Below are 21,936 nucleotides of genomic sequence, written 5' to 3'. Positions count from 1 at the left end.
TGTATGGAATCCTTCACACATGACGGTGCATATTATTTTTCCAAGAAAAAACGGAACCTTCCCAAGAGCAGCAATCGCGTTTACACTCCAGGCGCAGGCGGGGGAATGTCCAATATGGATAGATGTGGGCATATCCCAAAGTCCAATAGGTACAGAATATATGGACTCTTTCACACATAACAGTGCATATTATATCCATAAATATAATGTATAAACCACAATATATCCAGAGAATGCTTGAGGGACATTCCACATCCACACAGATGGCATACACGTTTAATGGCCATGGAGAACAGAGCACGCCAAAACAGGAAAGGGACCAGTGGCACCTAAAAAGGAGGGCAAAAACATAAAAGAAGGGAATGAGTAAAATGAACCATGACCATAATGGACAAAAATGCAGAGGAACAGAGGGCTATTCCCCCAAAAAAACAGTGAATAAAAGCTCCTCATTGAGGCCCACAGGAGTAGTGGAATTAAGTTGGAAAATCCAGCGGGATTCTGACCGCAAAAGCAATTTCCTCGGACAGCCCCCCCTATTGGACAATTGTATTTTATCCAACCCAACCACCCGTGTGTTGTTGGTTTTACCGGAGTGGTGGGTAAGATAGTGAGAAGCCACCGAAGTAAGAGGTTTACCCCTTGATTGATCCAGAGAGGCCAGATTAATAGTTGAGAGATGTTTTTGTATCCGTCGTCGAAGCTCCTGGGATGTCTGTCCCACATATACCAATTGGCATGGGCATATTAAGGCATAGACGACACAGCTGCTTTTACAATTGATGTAGTTCTTCAAGGTGTAACTGGTTCCATCCCTGGGATTAACAAAAAAATCTCTGTTAGTATACATGTAAGGGCAGACATTGCAGCTGCCACATGCAAAGGAACCCTTTAAAACCACACCCCGGTGCAATTTCCTCGTCTGCCTGGTGTAATGGCTCCTGGTAAGGAGGTCCCTGAAATTCGGAGCCCTTCTTGCCGTAAGCATTGGTGTCTCACTAACGATTTTAGATGTCTGGAGGTCCGTCGTGAGAATATCCCAATGTCTGCGTAGGATCCCCCTCACTTGTGACCAGTTGGAATTAAAGGTGGTAATAAAACGAGGTCTGGGGTTAACAACTTTCGTCCTAGCAGTCAGTAAGGATACCTGTGTTTGGGACCTAGCACGCTCATAGGCCGCCGAGATACACCTCCTAGGATAGCTTCTTCCCCTAAGCCGTGATGTAAGTTCTCGTGCCTCCGTGTGGAAATCATGGTCTTCAGTGCAGTTACGTCGGATCCGCAGGAACTGCCCAATTGGCACCCCTCTCCTGGTATGGGCTGGATGGAAACTTCGGTATTCTAGGAGGGAATTCGTGGCTGTAGGCTTCCGGAACAGGCTCGTAACCAGCGATCCATTCTCCACTGTGATCCGAAGATCCAGGAACGTCACTGATGATAGAGACATTGTATACGTCAGAATGATATTGTGTGTGTTGTGATTCAATGTCTCAATAAAGTGCCGGCATTCCGATTCTGTACCTGTCCAAACAAAAAATAAATCATCAATGTAACGCCGCCAATAGCGTACATAGGTGTTGAATGATGCCAGAGGGTAAACCACGGTGGCCTCCCACCATCCCAAAAACAAATTTGCGAGGGCCGGGGCACAGCGTGCCCCCATGGCCACCCCGGATACCTGCAAAAAGAATGTCCTATCGAACAAAAAATAATTGTGATGCAAAATAAAGTCCAATAGGTCAACTACAAAAGAGTCGTGCATTCTGTCCGAGTCCCGAATAAGGTCAAGAAAATACAAAACCGCCGCAGTCCCATCTCCATGGCCATTATTCGAATACAAGGACTCCATGTCACATGTCACAAGCAAGGCCTGTGATGGTATGCTCATATCCAAGCATGTGCGAATGAAGTGCGAGGAATCCTGCACAAAAGAAGGCAAATCTTTGACCAGTGGTTGTAAAAAATAATCCACATATGTTGATGCCTTTTCACAAAGGCTCCCAATACTGGCCACAATAGGACGGCCAGGAGGTTTCACCAAATCCTTGTGTACCTTGGGCAGCATGTAGAAGGTGGACACAATAGGACACTCCACCCACAAAAATCTAAATTCCTGTTCCCGGATGATACCCAAATCCTTGGCCCTATCCAGGAATCTCCTATATTTCACAGAGAATAGTCCCATGGGATCCGACGGGAGCTTCCTGTAAAATTTGGTGTTTTGTAGTTGGCGATTGGCCTCCTCCAAGTATAGTTCATGTGACCAAAGAACCACGTTGCCCCCCTTGTCAGCCTCCTTGATTATGAATGACTGATTATTTTAAGGCCAAAAATAGCCCTCCTCTCCAGGGCATTGAGATTGTGAGGTAGGGAAGGCCGAGAAGATAGTGAAAGTATGTCTTTCTTCACTAACTCAAAAAAGACCCTAATCTTGTCATGTGTGAGACATGTGGAAATGTTATGGCTTGGATGTGATTTTCTGCATCTTTTGTTCAACCATTTTAAAGAAAAAAGAAATAAATGTGTTAAATAAAATACAATAGAAAATTATCCAAAATCCTGACATTTAACTGCAATTTTCTATCTTACAAAGTGTGCAGGGTCTTTCCGTCATCCGAAAACTTGGATTCTCCACGGATTTGAGCCAGCTGCTTCTGCCTACATGATATGAAATAGACTGTATATATATGTGACGGATGTACATTGATACGCTGTTACCTTGTGCCATATTTCTTCACCATGTAGGGTTGTATGTAGTCATGTTGGTGTTCCTTATGCTATATTTTATGCTTTGTAATACCTTTTCCTCCCCTCTTTGCTTGTGCATTTGACCCAAGTATATTATAACACTTGTGACTTATGAGAGGGTAAGGTATTTATATATATTTATTGCAGTACCACTGCGTTCTAGTACAGCTTTTATTATGCAGGACACCGTTACTAATTACGCTTCTCATATGCCAACATTATTCACTCCATCAGCTGCTGTACTGCTCTCCTGATATGCTCACCCCTGTGGCCGTGCGCATTGCGCTGTGTACGGGTGTCTCCTGCTTGTGGGCGGGCGTCTCTGTGCCCTGTGCGTGATCTCCGGGTATTTGCCTGGTGCTTGCGCACTTAGTCTGACGCCCAGCACCCATGCCTGACCTGGCCGTCGCAGTGCGCATGCGCCACCTGCACCACTCGGATTGGCTGGGACTGTACATGTGACCAGGGTTGGGGGGGTTATTAGAAGGTCCTGCACTGCTTTACTCCTTATCCCCTTGAGAAAGCGGCATGGTAGTGCCGCGAAACGCGCGTCGGGGTGCTCTTTTCCGGTGGGACTCCCCTCCTCTGCCCTCTTCATTGGTAAGCGTATTCATGCCATCCATTGCGCTACTATGTATTACCCATCATTATGGTTGTAGTCCCTTCCTGGCTACCGCACTACTCTGGATACATTCAGGCTTGCCAATTTCACTTTTCACATGGGGTCCTTTGTCCCCCCTCTGTGGATACTTATGTACTTATATATGGGGGCAATGGGGTGGCAGTTCCCCTTCTGTGCTTGACTAGGAATGCCTATTATTGGAATGTATTACTGTTCTTTGTTTTAATATTTGTACTAATAAAGATATTCACTTATATATTTAACAGTACTATATGCTCCTTATTCTCCTGCTTATATATGCACTCAAGGAATGTATCTAGATGTGTGGTGAGCACCTTGAACCCCCACGTGGTTCACATAATTTTATAACGATTTGCCATCAAAATAAAAAAAATCACATTTTTCCAACACAAATTTTTCATTTTCATAAGGGTAACAGGAGAATATGGACCTCAAAATGTGTTGTGCAATTTCTCCTGAGTACGTTGATACCCCATATGTGATGAAAAACTACTGTTTGGGTGCACGGCAGGTATCACGCTCAGTGTAGAAAAAACTAAGTGCAACACGAATGGATACGGCGAATAGAACCCAACACTAGGGAAGGGGGAGTGGAGACCACTAGGCAGATCTAATGTTACCCTGTCTGCCCCAAGCGTCGCTACATAGGTTCCGCACCTATCGCCAAGCCGGATACGTGACCCCTGCCTGACCCTGGTGATGAGTCCTGCATAGGGAAGGACAGGATGAGAACCAGTCAATCCCCTTTACAACTAAAGACAGATGTGATACACAAACAAGGGGAGCACTTAGCTTGAGTAGACTTAGAGAGAAACACAGACGTCCTCCAAACACCAAAGAGGAAGATAGCTGACTGCTATAGTGCAAAGCCTCCACAGGGAAATGGAAATATCATCGGCCACTCCCAGCAGCAATCTGAGTTACAAACACCCCGGTCCAGGTGTGTCAACTAAATCCTGGGGAAGGCTGCCACAGCATACTAGAATTAGAAGATCAGGAAGAAACCTTCAAACCAAACTGCTGAGACCTTCTGCAGTCAGATGCAGAGCGACGGTCTGCAGCCTTTGACACACCCGTGACAGCAGGGCACAGAAAGGAAGGAGCACCATTAGACCTTTTGAGTGCAAAATTGTCTGGAATAGATAGCGGGCGCCATGATGCATTTAGAGAATACCTGATATGCCTAAACAGTGGAAATCCATAACAAGTGACCACATTTTGGAAACTGCGCCTCTTGAAGAATACCTCTAGGGGTGTAGTGAACATTTTAAACCCACAGGTATTTCACAGAATGTATAACATTGGACTGTGAAAATGAAAAGTTAAATTTTTTTGTACTAAAATGTTGTTGTAGCTCTAAGTTTTTAATTTTTCAAAAGGGCTAATTGGAGAAAATGGACCTCAAACTTTGTTACACAATGTTTACTGAGTATGACAGTTCACCATGTGTGGCCAAAAACTATTTTTTAGGCACAGTGCAAAGTTCTGAAGAGAAAGAGCGTCATATTGGAGTATAGATTTTGCTGGACTGATTTGCAAGTGCCATTTTAATTTAGCAAAGACCCAGACATGCCAGGTCATCAGGACCCCCATAAGTGACCCTATTTTACAAACAAAACCTCTTAGTGAAATTAGGGGTACAGTGAGCATATTGACACCACATGTGTTTTACATCATTTTATACCGTTGAGCAGTGAAGAAAACAAAAATTACTTTTTTACCACTGTAATGTTGTATTAGACCCAGATTTTACATTTTCACAGTGGGAAATATATAAAAATGATCACAAAATTTGTTACACAGTTTTTTGTGAACATGGTAATAAACCATATGTGGCTGTTTAATACTGTTTTCTCACACGCGAGACTCAAGACGAAAGGAGTGCAATTTGACTATGGGAGAACATTTTTCAGTGGAATAGTTTGCAGACTCCATATACAGAGCCCCTAAGTGCCAAAAGAGCAGAATACACACTCAATTGAACCCAATTTGGAAATTACACAACTCTGGGAATTCAGTTACGGGTGTAGTGATGATTTTCTAACAATGGATATTGCTAAGTGAAAATTCAAATAAACCATTATAGTACCCTGTACGTTGCAGTGCCCAGGAAATTGTAGTGCGCTGTAAGTTTTGCTCAGATCATGCTTCTGGAGAGAGGCACCTCGTAAATTAAGTGGGCTCTCCTCACTACAGTAGTGCCAAACATGTGGACGTTAACTGTTGATTAGGCACACTGTGGGACTCAAAAAGAGGGGAGGGATTTGGATTTGGGAGCTCAGGTTTTACTGGATTTTTTATGTCAGAGCCATGTCACTTTTCCAGAGACTTTGTGCAACCAGAAAAGTAAACACCCTCTAAATTTCTGTTAAAACATGATGAACTTGAGTGAGGATTTGATTTTTGGTGGGTTGAGTAGCTTTTATTGGTGGCATTTTGGATCATGTTTATCCTGTGCTCTACACTGAGCACTTACATCGGGGTTTCTATCTAAATCTACAAAATACGTGATTCAGATGAAAGAGATCCGTTCCTTAATGAAGCAGCAACATTTCCATGGAGTTCCATAAAAGTAAATATTTATAAAAACTAGCCTATCATGCATGCACTTTACTTTTGTATATGTTACTGATGTATTGAGGTAAAACAGCTTTGAAGAAAGTTAAGAAAAATGTGTTCTTTGTAATAGAGTTAAATGAGTAAATTATACTTCCATAATTTTTCATCACATTTGGTTTTGATCAAATTTATCCATTTTAATATGTTTGTTTTGTACTCACAATACAATAATGAACATGGTCAAATACCTTAGTAAAGAAATCAGAAAGTTTCCTGACATTTTGAATTTCAAAAATTGTCATAAAATAATGAAAGCCAATCATTGTATTAAATCTATCATACTTATTAATTAGATCATTCACACGTTCACTGGACATGTCTGTGTGCTGCCCGTCGGTTAAATAAGCTTCACGTGGTTCCATACAGTTTTGTTGATGCATACACACTAGGGTTGAGCGACCTTGACCTTTTTAGAGTCGAGCCGTGTTTCGCGAAACCCGACTATCTTAGAAGTCGAGTCGAGTGGAATCGGCCGATTATCGCGAAAAGTCGGGTATCGCCCGAAACACGAAACCCAATGCAAGTCAATGGGGGAGCATAGTCGGCAGTGAGTGGAGGCCAGGAAAACACCTACACTGCCCATTTTAATGGCAAAAACATCCATTCTTGTTAAAGAAGCTTGTCAATCGTAATTTACCTTATAATAATTGGAAGGCATTTGAAATTGGGGGTCATTTGGCTAAAGTTGTGGGGGGTAGGGCTGGTTCAAGTAATTAGTGGGCCCAGAAAATCTGGACCACGTCACGGCAGTGGAGCAGGGAGAGGTAAGTATTTCAACTTTGCAAGTGCTGTGATCCTGAGCAAGCAGGGGGGGCCCACTCGTTGGCATTGGCACTGGCACAGGGCCCCTCAAAGTACAGCGGTGTGTTTGCATGGCGGGGGCGCCTCCCACCGGCAGCAACACTTTTGCGTACTATGAGAGGCCCTGTGCCAGTGACGTCGCCAACTAGTATTCCTCCACCCACCTGATGAAGGAACCTGCACTTTCATCTGCACCTTCCTCTTTGTCCCTGTGTAAGGTGGTATGGTATGCGGGAAGAGGAACCTGACTTTCAGCAGGGTCACAATCTTGCTGTGTAGCGTGCACGGGGAATTTTGCGTAATGGGTCAATGTACCAGCAGACTCATCTATCACTGGCTGGGCAATGGGCAGGATGAGGAGGAAACACAGATATAGGCCCAAAGAATAAAGTTGGCTAAATGCAGTTCAAAATTGGTAACACAGGACTAACCAGGGGGCATTGCAGTGGAGGACAACTGGAATGAGAGGCTGACACAGAGAGTAGGCCCAAATCAGTAAGTAGTCGAAATGCAGTTCAAAATTGGCAACCGTAGTAAACAGGCGGCACAGCTTTGTTCAGTGGAGGAGAACAGCAAGGAGTGGCAGACACCGATAGTAGGCCCCAACCCAACTAGTAGGCCAAATGCAGTCTAACATTAACAACTACTTAACGAGAGCCTGAAAATGGAATTTCAGGACAGGAAACCAGGAGAACAGCAAGGAGTGGCAGACACCGATAGTAGGCCCCAAACCAACTAGTACGCCAAATGCAGTTGTTCCGTTTAACCACAATTTAATGAGAGCCTGAAGATAGAAGTTCAGGAAAGGCAACCTGGAGAACACCTTGGAGTGTAACACACCATCTCTCTACACCCCATACCCAATTTGTAGGCCTAATGCAGCGTAGTTTCCAACAACTACTAAACGAGAGCCGGAAGATCGAAGCTCAGGAAAGGCAACCTGGAGAACACCTTGGAGTGGAACACACCATCTCTCTACACCCCATACCCAATTTGTAGGCCTAATGCAGTGTAGTTTCCAACAACTACTAAACGAGAGCATGAAGATCGAAGCATTGGCGAGGAAACCTGGGGAACACCTTGGAGTGGAACACACCATCTCTCTACACCCCATACCCAATTTGTAGGCCTAATGCAGCGTAGTTTCCAACAACTACTAAACGAGAGCCGGAAGATCGAAGCTCAGGAAAGGCAACCTGGAGAACACCTTGGAGTGGAACACACCATCTCTCTACACCCCATACCCAATTTGTAGGCCTAATGCAGTGTAGTTTCCAAGAACTACTAAACGAGAGCCGGAAGATCGAAGCTCAGGAAAGGCAACCTGGAGAACACCTTGGAGTGGAACACACCATCTCTCTACACCCCATACCCAATTTGTAGGCCTAATGCAGTGTAGTTTCCAAGAACTACTAAACGAGAGCCGGAAGATCGAAGCTCAGGAAAGGCAACCTGGAGAACACCTTGGAGTGGAACACACCATCTCTCTACACCCCATACCCAATTTGTAGGCCTAATGCAGTGTAGTTTCCAAGAACTACTAAACGAGAGCTGGAAGATCGAAGCTCAGGAAAGGCAACCTGGAGAACACCTTGGAGTGGAACACACCATCTCTCTACACCCCATACCCAATTTGTAGGCCTAATGCAGTGTAGTTTCCAAGAACTACTAAACGAGAGCCGGAAGATCGAAGCTCAGGAAAGGCAACCTGGAGAACACCTTGGAGTGGAACACACCATCTCTCTACACCCCATACCCAATTTGTAGGCCTAATGCAGTGTAGTTTCCAAGAACTACTAAGCGAGAGCCGGAAGATCGAAGCTCAGGAAAAGCAACCTGGAGAACACCTTGGAGTGGAACACACCATCTCTCTACACCCCATACCCAATTTGTAGGCCTAATGCAGTGTAGTTTCCAAGAACTACTAAACGAGAGCCGGAAGATCGAAGCTCAGGAAAGGCAACCTGGAGAACACCTTGGAGTGGAACACACCATCTCTCTACACCCCATACCCAATTTGTAGGCCTAATGCAGTGTAGTTTCCAACAACTACTAAACGAGAGCATGAAGATCGAAGCATTGGCGAGGAAACCTGGGGAACACCTTGGAGTGGAACACACCATCTCTCTACACCCCATACCCAATTTGTAGGCCTAATGCAGCGTAGTTTCCAACAACTACTAAACGAGAGCCGGAAGATCGAAGCTCAGGAAAGGCAACCTGGAGAACACCTTGGAGTGGAACACACCATCTCTCTACACCCCATACCCAATTTGTAGGCCTAATGCAGTGTAGTTTCCAAGAACTACTAAACGAGAGCCGGAAGATCGAAGCTCAGGAAAGGCAACCTGGAGAACACCTTGGAGTGGAACACACCATCTCTCTACACCCCATACCCAATTTGTAGGCCTAATGCAGTGTAGTTTCCAAGAACTACTAAACGAGAGCCGGAAGATCGAAGCTCAGGAAAGGCAACCTGGAGAACACCTTGGAGTGGAACACACCACCTCTCTACACCCCATACCCAATTTGTAGGCCTAATGCAGTGTAGTTTCCAAGAACTACTAAACGAGAGCCGGAAGATCGAAGCTCAGGAAAGGCAACCTGGAGAACACCTTGGAGTGGAACACACCATCTCTCTACACCCCATACCCAATTTGTAGGTCTAATGCAGTATAGTTTCCAAGAACTACTAAACGAGAGCCGGAAGATCGAAGCTCAGGAAAGGCAACCTGGAGAACACCTTGGAGTGGAACACACCATCTCTCTACACCCCATACCCAATTTGTAGGCCTAATGCAGTGTAGTTTCCAAGAACTACTAAACGAGAGCCGGGGGATCGAAGCTCAGGAAAGGCAACCTGGAGAACACCTTGGAGTGGAACACACCATCTCTCTACACCCCATACCCAATTTGTAGGCCTAATGCAGTGTAGTTTCCAAGAACTACTAAACGAGAGCCGGAAGATCGAAGCATTGGCGAGGAAACCTGGGGAACACCTTGGAGTGGAACACACCATCTCTCTACACCCCATACCCAATTTGTAGGCCTAATGCAGCGTAGTTTCCAACAACTACTAAACGAGAGCATTAAGATCGAAGCAATGGCGAGGAAACCTGGGGCACACCTTGGGGAGGCAGACACCGTTAGTAGGCCCTACCAAAGTTGTACCCCCAATGCAGTTTTAAAATTCCTAGAGGCTGAAAACAAGACTATTGACGCTCAGCTTTTTTCAAAGGAACACAGCTGAATTGAGACAGACACAGGTAGTAGGACTTAACCCAAAAATGTGGCTCACTGCAGCTTAAAAAAGTTACAGGGGTACACAAGCAGCAGTGCTCTGGGCAGTGGAGGACAATTTCAATAGTGGACCGCAGACAGACTTTGTACGCCTACTATTAAAAAAAGGATGCTCTATGCAATTAAAAATAGGTTCCAGGGATCCACGGGCAGCAGTGGTGTGGTCAGTGGACGAGTATTGGAAGGAGGGACCGCAGACAGGCGTAGTAGGCCTAACATAATAAAATTAGGCTGTAGACACTGTAAAATTGGTTCCAGGGGTACACGGGCAGCAGTGGTGTGGTCAGCGGAGGAAAATTGGAATTAGGGACTGCAGACAGACTTTGTAGGCTGTCCCCTGTGGACCATGCATCCAACACATTAACCCAGTGCGCCGTAATGGACACGTAACTTTTTGTGGACATGCCTACTGGTCCATGCGTCTCTTGTCAGGTGCACCTTTCTACTGTTTGATTGCCTGAGTGCTATGACAATGCAGACTTTTTCATGCCGGTGGAGGGCTGGGATGGCTTTTCTCGCAAAAGAAATGTCGACTGGGTAGCTTGAACCGTTGCACAGCGTAGTTCATCTGGGCTTTCTAAATATAAAACAAAGAAAAAAAGGAGGCTACATGCACTTTCAGCTGGGTTCCAGGGGTACACGGCCAGCATTGGTCTGGTCAGTGGAGAACTATTGGAAGGAGTGACCGCAAACAGGCATCGAAGGCCTAACATAATAACACATTGCTGTTGGCAATTTTAAATTGGTTCCAGGGGAACACGGGCAGCAGTGGCCTGGTCAGTGTAGTAGTAGTAGAAAGAACGGACCGCAGACAGGCATCGAAGGCCTAAAATAAAAAAATTGGGCTGGCTGTAGGCAATTTTAAATTGGTTCCAGGGGTACACGGGCAGCAGTGGTGTGGTCAGTGGAGGCCTAGTGGAAGGAGTGACCGCAGACAGGCATCGAAGGCCTAAAATAATAACACATGGCTGTAGGCAATTTTAAATTCGTTCCAGGGGTACACGGGCAGCAGTGGCCTGGTCAGTGTAGTAGTAGTAGAAAGAACGGACCGCAGACAGGCATCGAAGGCCTAAAATAAAAAAATTGGGCTGGCTGTAGGCAATTTTAAATTGGTTCCAGGGGTACACGGGCAGCAGTGGTGTGGTCAGTGGAGGCATATTGTAAGGAGTGACCGCAGACAGGCATCGAAGGCCTAAAATAATAACACATGGCTGTAGGCAATTTTAAATTGGTTCCAGGGGTACACGGGCAGCAGTGGTGTGGTCAGTGGAGGCCTAGTGGAAGGAGTGACCGCAGACAGGCATCGAAGGCTTAAATTAAAAAAATTGGGCTGGCTGTAGGCAATTTTAAATTGGTTCCAGGGGTACACGGGCAGCAGTGGTGTGGTCAGTGGAGGCATATTGTAAGGAGTGACCGCAGAGAGGCATCGAAGGCCTAAAATAATAACACATGGCTGTAGGCAATTTTAAATTGGTTCCAGGGGTACACGGGCAGCAGTGGCCTGGTCAGTGTAGTAGTAGTAGAAAGAACGGACCGCAGACAGGCATCAAAGGCCTAAAATAAAAAAATTGGGCTGGCTGTAGGCAATTTTAAATTGGTTCCAGGGGTACACGGGCAGCAGTGGTGTGGTCAGTGGAGGCATATTGTAAGGAGTGACCGCAGACAGGCATCGAAGGCCTAAAATAATAACACATGGCTGTAGGCAATTTTAAATTGTTTCCAGGGGTACACGGGCAGCAGTGGTGTGGTCAGTGGAGGCTTAGTGGAAGGAGTGACCGCAGACAGGCATCGAAGGCCTAAATTAAAAAAATTGGGCTGGCTGTAGGCAATTTTAAATTGGTTCCAGGGGTACACGGGCAGCAGTGGTGTGGTCAGTGGAGGCATATTGTAAGGAGTGACCGCAGACAGGCATCGAAGGCCTAAAATAATAACACATGGCTGTAGGCAATTTTAAATTGGTTCCAGGGGTACACGGGCAGCAGTGGCCTGGTCAGTGTAGTAGTAGTAGAAAGAACGGACCGCAGACAGGCATCGAAGGCCTAAAATAAAAAAATTGGGCTGGCTGTAGGCAATTTTAAATTGGTTCCAGGGGTACACGGGCAGCAGTGGTGTGGTCAGTGGAGGCATATTGTAAGGAGTGACCGCAGACAGGCATCGAAGGCCTAAAATAATAACACATGGCTGTAGGCAATTTTAAATTGGTTCCAGGGGTACACGGGCAGCAGTGGTGTGGTCAGTGGAGGCCTAGTGGAAGGAGTGACCGCAGACAGGCATCGAAGGCCTAAAATAAAAAAATTGGGCTGGCTGTAGGCAATTTTAAATTGGTTCCAGGGGTACACGGGCAGCAGTGGTGTGGTCAGTGGAGGCATATTGTAAGGAGTGACCGCAGACAGGCATCGAAGGCCTAAAATAATAACACATGGCTGTAGGCAATTTTAAATTGGTTCCAGGGGTACACGGGCAGCAGTGGTATGGTCAGTGGAGGCCTAGTGGAAGGAGTGACCGCAGACAGGCATCGAAGGCCTAAAATAAAAAAATTGGGCTGGCTGTAGGCAATTTTAAATTGGTTCCAGGGGTACACGGGCAGCAGTGGTGTGGTCAGTGGAGGCCTAGTGGAAGGAGTGACCGCAGACAGGCATCGAAGGCCTAAAATAATAACACATGGCTGTAGGCAATTTTAAATTGGTTCCAGGGGCACACGGGCAGCAGTGGTGTGGTCAGTGGAGGCCTAGTGGAAGGAGTGACCGCAGACAGGCATCGAAGGCCTAAAGTAAAAAAATTGGGCTGGCTGTAGGCAATTTTAAATTGGTTCCAGGGGTACACGGGCAGCAGTGGTGTGGTCAGTGGAGGCATAGTGGAAGGAGTGACCGCAGACAGGCTTCGAAGGCCTAACATAACAAAAATGTCAATACAATGGTATTGTCAGTGGCAGGCATTGAAAGATGTCAGCGCATAGACTAAACATTGGTGGAGCTGTGAGATAATTTTGCAAGTGGTAGAGCACTGTTTGAGCTGGGGGAGGGGGAACTGTCTTGTGGCCGGCGGTACAGGCCCAGGGCCCCTCATATTACAACGGTGTGTCTGACGTTGGGTGCGCACCACCACCGCCAGAGACACTTTATTGTACTAGGAGGGACCCAGTGGCAGTGCCATCAACCAAAAGCGGGCACACCCACCTCTTCAGACAAACAGCACTCTCACGGGTGCTGTCGCCAAGTGTCGATACCACGGCCCCGTGTGGGGAGTTTGGCCATTTAGTGAGGTGTAAACATGTCGTATGCTGGACAATCAGGTGCAGAAAATTACGAGATTGGAAAAGGCATTCAGAATAGTCCACAGGCAAGACCTTTTCATAGGAAAGCTAGGTGTCAGCCGGGCAAGGTGGGGCAAAAGATTTCAAAATCCAGTTGTGGTTCATTTTAATGAAGGTTAGATCATCTACATTTTGGGTAGCCAGACGAGTCCTTTTTTCTGTTAGTATTGAACCTGCAGCACTGAATACTCTTTCTGATAGGACACTAGCTGCCGGGCAAGCAAGCTCCTGCAATGCATATTCTGCCAATTCTGGCCAGGTGTCTAATTTTGATGCCCAGTAATCAAATGGGAATGACGGTTGAGGGAGAACATCGATAAGGGATGAAAAATAGTTTGTAACCATACTGGACAAATGTTGTCTCCTGTCACTTTGAATTGATGCTGCAGTACCTGTCCTGTCTGCGGTCATAGCAAAATCACTCCACAACCTGGTCAGAAAACCCCTCTGGCCAACGCCACTTCTGATTTCTGCCCCTCTAACTCCTCTGGTCTGCTGGCCCCTGCAGCTCGTGTGAGAACGATCACGGGCGCTGTGTGCAGGGAATGCCAGAAGCAAACGGTCAACAAGAGTTGATTGTTTGGTTGCTAATATTAGTTCCAAGTTCTCATGTGGCATTATATTTTGCAATTTGCCTTTATAGCGAGGATCAAGGAGGCAGGCCAACCAGTAATCGTCATCGTTCATCATTTTAGTTATGCGTGTGTCCCTTTTGAGGATACGTAAGGCATAATCCGCCATGTGGGCCAAAGTTCCAGTTCTCAAATCTGCGGTTGTGCTTGGTTGAGGGGCAGTTTCAGGCAAATCCACGTCACTTGTGTCCCTCCAAAAACCAGAACCCGGCCTTGCCGCGCCACCAATTTCCAGTGGCCCCGGAAAAGCTTCCTCATTAAAAATATAATCATCCCCATCATCCTCCTCGTCCTCCTCCTCCTCTTCGCCCGCTAACTCGTCCTGTACACTGCCCTGGCCAGACAATGGCTGACTGTCATCAAGGCTTTCCTCTTCCTCAGCTGCAGACGCCTGATCCTTTATGTGCGTCAAACTTTGCATCAGCAGACGCATTAGGGGGATGCTCATGCTTATTATGGCGTTGTCTGCACTAACCAGCCATGTGCATTCCTCAAAACACTGAAGGACTTGACACATGTCTTGAATCTTCGACCACTGCACACCTGATAACTCCATGTCTGCCATCCTACTGCCTGCCCGTGTATGTGTATCCTCCCACAAAAACATAACAGCCCGCCTCTGTTCGCACAGTCTCTGAAGCATGTGCAGTGTTGAGTTCCACCTTGTTGCAACGTCTATGATTAGGCGATGCTGGGGAAGGTTCAAAGAACGCTGATAGATCTGCATACGGCTGGAGTGTACGGGCGAACGGCGGATATGTGAGCAAAGTCCACGCACTTTGAGGAGCAGGTCGGATAACCCCGGATAACTTTTCAGGAAGCACTGCACCACCAGGTTTAAGGTGTGAGCCAGGCAAGGAATGTGTTTCAGTTGGGAAAGGGAGATGGCAGCCATGAAATTCCTTCCGTTATCACTCACTACCTTGCCTGCCTCAAGATCTACAGTGCCCAGCCACGACTGCGTTTCTTTCTGCAAGAACTCGGACAGAACTTCCGCGGTGTGTCTGTTGTCGCCCAAACACTTCATAGCCAATACAGCCTGCTGACGTTTGCCAGTAGCTGCCCCATAATGGGAGACCTGGTGTGCAACAGTGGCAGCTGCGGATGGAGTGGTTGTGCGACTGCGGTCTGTGGACGAGCTCTCGCTTCTGCAGGAGGACGAAGAGGAGGAGGAGGGGGTGCGAACGGCTACAGCCAACTGTTTCCTAGACCGTGGGCTAGGCAGAACTGTCCCAAACTTGCTGTCCCCTGTGGACCCTGCATCCACAACATTCACCCAGTGTGCCGTGATGGACACGTAACGTCCCTGGCCATGCCTACTGGTCCATGCATCTGTTGTCAGGTGCACCTTTGTGCTCACAGATTGCCTGAGTGCATGGACGATGCGCTCTTTAACATGCTGGTGGAGGGCTGGGATGGCTTTTCTGGAAAAAAAGTGTCGACTGGGTAGCTCGTAGCGTGGTACAGCGTAGTCCATCAGGGCTTTGAAAGCTTCGCTTTCAACTAACCGGTAGGGCATCATCTCTAACGAGATTAGTCTAGCTATGTGGGCGTTCAAACCCTGTGTACGCGGATGCGAGGCTAAGTACTTCCTTTTTCTAACCATAGTCTCATGTAGGGTGAGCTGGACTGGAGAGCTGGAGATCGTGGAACTAGCGGGGGTGCCGGTGGACATGGCAGACTGAGAGACGGTGGGAGATGGTATTGTTGCCGCCGGTGCCCTAGATGCAGTGTTTCCTACTACGAAACTGGTGATTCCCTGACCCTGACTGCTTTGGCCTGGCAAAGAAACCTGCACAGATACTGCAGGTGGTGCGGAAAATGGTGGCCCTACACTGCCGGAAGGGATGTTGCGTTGCTGACTAGCTTCATTGGCCGAGGGTGCTACAACCTTAAGGGACGTTTGGTAGTTAGTCCAGGCTTGCAAATGCATGGTGGTTAAATGTCTATGCATGCAACTTGTATTGAGACTTTTCAGATTCTGTCCTCTGCTTAAGGTAGTTGAACATTTTTGACAGATGACTTTGCGCTGATCAATTGGATGTTGTTTAAAAAAATGCCAGACTGCACTCTTTCTAGCATCGGATACCTTTTCAGGCATTGCAGACTGAGCTTTAACCGGATGGCCACACTGTCCTCCAACAGGTTTTGGCTTTGCCACGCGTTTTGGGCAAGATACGGGCCCGGCAGATGGAACCTGTTGCGATGTTGATGCCTGCTGCGGCCCCTCCTCCTCCGCTTCAGAACTGCTGCCGCCTGCACCCTGTTCCCCCAATGGCTGCCAATCGGGGTCAAGAACTGGGTCATCTATTACCTCTTCTTGTAGCTCGTGTGCAACTTCGTCTGTGTCACCGTGTCGGTCAGTGGTATAGCGTTCGTGATGGGGCAACATAGTCTCATCAGGGTCTGATTCTTGATCATTACCCTGCGAGGGCAATGTTGTGGTCTGAGTCAAAGGACCAGCATAGTAGTCTGGCTGTGGCTGTGCATCAGTGCACTCCATGTCAGATTCAACTTGTAATGGGCATGGACTGTTAACTGCTTCACTTTCTAAGCCAGGGACGGTATGTGTAAAGAGCTCCATGGAGTAACCCGTTGTGTCGCCTGCTGCATTCTTCTCTGTTGTTGTTTTTGCTGAAGAGGACAAGGAAGCGACTTGTCCCTGACCGTGAACATCCACTAACGACGCGCTGCTTTGACATTTACCAGTTTCACGAGAGGAGGCAAAAGAGCTAGAGGCTGAGTCAGCAAGATAAGCCAAAACTTGCTCTTGCTGCTCCGGCTTTAAAAGCGGTTTTCCTACTCCCAGAAAAGGGAGCGTTCGAGGCCTTGTGTAGCCAGACGACGAACCTGGCTCCAGAGCTCCAGACTTAGGTGCAATATTTTTTTTCCCACGACCAGCTGATGCTCCACCACTACCACTACCCTCATTACCAGCTGACAATGAACGCCCCCGGCCACGACCTCTTCCACCAGACTTCCTCATTGTTTTAAAAATGTAAACAAACTAACGGTATTTGTTGCTGTCACACAACTTACACGGTGAGCTATAACTTCAGTATGATTTAGCTATCCCTTTACAGGTGAGTGAGACCACAACGAAAATCAGGCACAATGTTACACACTCTGTTGTTGGTGGCAACAAATGAGAGAGATGCCACACACGCAGGACTGTCACTGAAGCACAAATGTAAATATTAATCTCCCACTGATTTGATTTTTTTTTTTTTTCAGGGAGACTTTAGGAAAAAAAAATAATAGAATAAAATGATTTTTTCAGGAAGAATTTAGAAACCAAATAAAATAAAATGATTTTTTCAGGGAGAATTTAGAAAACAAATAAAACAAAAAAAGGCTTTCTATGGCCCACTGAGTGAGTGATGACGCACACAGGAGTCAGGAGTGGCACACAAGCCCAGAGGCCAATATTTATCTCCCACTGATTGATGTAGTGATTTTTTCAGGTAGATTTTGGAACCCAAATCAAGCTAAAAAAATAATAGGCTTTCTATGGCCCACAATTGGAGAGAGAGAGAGAGATGGTACACCCAGGAGTCAAGACTGGCACACAAGCAGAAAGGGCAATATTAATCTCCCACTGATTTGTTTTTTGTTTTTTTTTCAGGGAGACTTTAGGAAAAAAAAATAATAGAATAAAATGATTTTTTCAGGAAGAATTTAGAAACCAAATAAAATAAAATGATTTTTTCAGGGAGAATTTAGAAAACAAATAAAACAAAAAAAGGCTTTCTATGGCCCACTGAGTGAGAGATGACGCACACAGGAGTCAGGAGTGGCACACAAGCCCAGAGGCCAATATTTATCTCCCACTGATTGATGTAGTGATTTTTTCAGGTAGATTTTGGAACCCAAATCAAGCTAAAAAAATAATAGGCTTTCTATGGCCCACAATTGGAGAGAGAGAGAGAGATGGCACACCCAGGAGTCAAGACTGGCACACAAGCAGAAAGGGCAATATTAATCTCCCACTGATTTGTTTTTTTGTTTTTTTTCAGGGAGACTTTAGGGAAAAAAAATAATAGAATAAAATGATTTTTTCAGGAAGAATTTAGAAACCAAATAAAATAAAATGATTTTTTCAGGGAGAATTTAGAAAACAAATAAAACAAAAAAAGGCTTTCTATGGCCCACTGAGTGAGAGATGACACACACAGGAGTCAGGAGTGGCACACAAGCCCAGAGGCCAATATTTATCTCCCACTGATTGATGTAGTGATTTTTTCAGGTAGATTTTAGAACCCAAATCAACCAAAAACATAAATAGGCTTTCTATGGCCCACTATTTGTGAGAGAGATGGCACGCTCAGGACTGGCACACAAGCCCAGAGGCCAATATTAATCTCCCACTTTTTTTTTTTTGTTCCAGGGAAAATTTATAAACCCAATAAAAAAATAAATAAATAGGGTTTCTATGGCCCACTATCTGAGAGAGAGAGATGGCACGCTTAGGACTGGCACACAAGCCCAAAGGCCAATATTAATCTCCCACTGATTGATTTATTGATTTTTTCAGGTTGAATTTAGAACCCAAATAAAGCAAAAAAAAAAAAAATGGGCTTTCTATGGCCCACTGAGTGAGTGATGATGCACACAGGAGTCAGGAGTGGCGCACAAGCCCTGAGGCCAATATTTTTCTCCCACTGATTGATGTAGTGATTTTTTCAGGTAGATTTTAGAACCCAAATCAAGCAAAAAAATAAATAGGCTTTCTATGGCCCACTGACTGAGAGATGGCACACACAGGAGTCAAGAGTGGCACACAAGCCCTGAGGCCAATATTTTTCTCCCACTGATTGATGTAGTGATTTTTTCAGGTAGATTTTATAACCCAAATCAAGCAAAAAAATAAATAGGCTTTCTATGGCCCACTGAGTGAGAGATGGCACACACAGGGATGGCACTCTAGCAGAAATGTCAATCTTAATCTCCCACAAAAAAAAAAAAAAAAAAAAAAAACAGGGAGTGTCCAACAATTACTATCTCCCTGCAGTAATCTCAGCCAGGTATGGCAGGCAGCAATAAGGAGTGGACTGATGCACAAATTAAATAAAAAGTGTGGACAAACAAACAAGATAGCTGTGCAGAAAGGAAGGAACAAGAGGATTTGTGCTTTGAAAAAAGCAGTTGGTTTGCACAGAGGCGTACACACAGCAATGCAGCTATCAGGGAGCCTTCTAGGGCAGCCCAATGAGCTACAGCGCTGAGGGGAAAAAAAAAAATGTAGCTTCCACTGTCCCTGCACACCGAAGGTGGTGTTGGGCAGTGGAAATCGCTACAGCACAAGCGGTTTGGTGGTTAATGGACCCTGCCTAACGCTATCCCTGCTTCCGACGAAGCGGCAGCAACCTCTCCCTAAGCTCAGATCAGCAGCAGTAAGATGGCGGTCGGTGGGAACGCCCCTTTATAGCCCCTGTGACGCCGCAGACAGCAAGCCAATCACTGCAATGCCCTTCTCTAAGATGGTGGGGACCAGGACCTATGTCATCACGCTGCCCACACTCTGCGTTTACCTTCACTGGCTGATAAATGGCGCTTTTCGCGTCATTGAAACGTGACTTTGGCGCGAAAGTCGCGTACCGCATGGCCGACCCCGCACAGGGGTCGGATCGGGTTTCATGAAACCCGACTTTGCTAAAAGTCGGCGACTTTTGAAAATGAACGACCCGTTTCGCTCAACCCTAATACACACGTCTGATTTATATACGGATCCATGAGACTCAAATCATGTCCTGTTCTCTTTCTTTGATTAGACTTGACCCCTAAAGTCTATGGGGATCGGTATAAATAGGATGAAACACAGATGACATACGTTGTGCTCCAGTGTTCTGTGTTTTAACTGTTTTTAACTGATCCATTACTGAGGATGATTGGCCAAAAAGAGTTCAGTCTACCTAGTTCACTTTTATTGTATTTGCACAAACAATTGAACTTAATTTTAAATTCTAATAATATTACTAAAAATGTTTTTTTTTTTTAAATAAAACATTGTCTCGTAGTGTTATTATCTTTGCATCTGTACTAAACAACAATAGAAGTCACAATAAAGTATGTAAATGATTTCTACAATCCAAGTGCACATGCTGCAGTCAGTATTGGTGAACATATGTACCGTTATCTAATTTCCTCTGCTTTATATTCCTGTATATATTTCACAATACTCCAGACACTGTGCGTTATGGTTTAGTCTTCTTCAACATACGAAGTTCATTTAATTAAAAAAGTCCTAATTTATTTTGATCATTGAAGGGAACAAACTATATTGGATGCAATATATTCCTGTTACGGTTTTCCCCCTTTATTTTACTGAGTCCCTGATGTTCACAACATATAATTTGCAAAACATATTGCTTCAATACTTACAATAAGAGAGGTAGCCCAGCTGTGGGAGGGAAAGGACAGCAGTATCCGATATTACCATAATAATCTGCCTAAGGTCCCATGAGCCCTCTGGTGTATACTATTCTCTATACTGCAGGCCGCAGCTGGAGAACATTCTCTTGACATGTATGCCAACCTTTGCCTGCAGGCAAAAAGGAAAAAATGGCAGAAAAGTAATCATGAAAATAAAAAATCTTGTCAACAGTGTTCAGCTGTAGCATTCATATTTCTTTTTTTTCCTTTCACACGAGCGTACACTGTGCTGACGATGCCAAATATAAGTGTACATGCAATTTGTGTAAATTTAAGCAGGATCATATATGGTCTCGGGAAGCTTAAAAATCTGAAATTGATAAATGTACGGCGATATAAGCCGCTTGTCAGTGTTATGACAGGTTTATTTCCCTCCATTTTCACCACTCAGATTCTTACCACGAAAAAGCAGGAAAGAAAAATGCAAATGAAAGGGATAGCAAGAAGGGGCACAGGGCAATGTAAAAATAACTACACGTTGTCAGACAGTAGATCCTTTTCCCATTAGCAAAATGTGCGCCTACACAGAAAACATGTTTGCAGTCGCACATTCTGTGGAGTTTTAGCGAAGGAAATGTGTTTAACAACAAACAGGTCAATGTAATATGACAATATGCAACTTCATAGAGAGGGAAGGAAAGCCCAGTGGAAGCCAAGGTAATGGTAGGTGGTAAACATGGAGCAATAAATGTCATGTAAGAAGCAATTTCATTCAACACAATTATGAGACTTGTAAATAAATTATATCGCACACAGACAGCGCTCACTTGCGTATAAACAGCCTTTATTCATCCATGCATGGTCAGATTTGTACCTGAATATGAACGAGGAGGCCAGACGGATTGTAATGCAGGGTGTAAACGTTTAGACTTGTGTCTCACCTCAAAGCTTCCCTTCTGTTCCATAGCCCGGGCATCGGTCCACACACTACACTGAAGACTTAAGGTACCGTCACACTTAGCGACGCTGCAGCGATACCGACAACGATCCGGATCGCTGCAGCGTCGCTGTTTGGTCGCTGGAGAGCTGTCACACAGACCGCTCTCCAGCGACCAACGATGCCGGTAACCAGGGTAAACATCGGGTAACTAAGCGCAGGGCCGCGCTTAGTAACCCAATGTTTACCCTGGTTACCATCCTAAAAGTAAAAAAAACCAAACAGTACATACTTACCTACAGCCGTCTGTCCTCCAGCGCTGTGCTCTGCACTCCTCCTGTACTGTCTGTGTGAGCACAGCAGCCGGAAAGCAGAGCGGTGACGTCACCGCTCTGCTTTCCGGCTGACCGACGCTCACAGCCAGTACAGGAGGAGTGCAGAGCACAGCGCTGGAGGACAGACGGCTGTAGGTAAGTATGTACTGTTTGGTTTTTTTTATTTTTATGATGGTAACCAGGGTAAACATCGGGTTACTAAGCGCGGCCCTGCGCTTAGTTACCCGATGTTTACC

This window comes from Ranitomeya imitator, chromosome 3, assembly GCF_032444005.1.
Source record: "Ranitomeya imitator isolate aRanImi1 chromosome 3, aRanImi1.pri, whole genome shotgun sequence".
Classification (NCBI taxonomy): Eukaryota; Metazoa; Chordata; class Amphibia; order Anura; family Dendrobatidae; genus Ranitomeya; species Ranitomeya imitator.
This window is presented reverse-complemented; position numbering follows the sequence as displayed.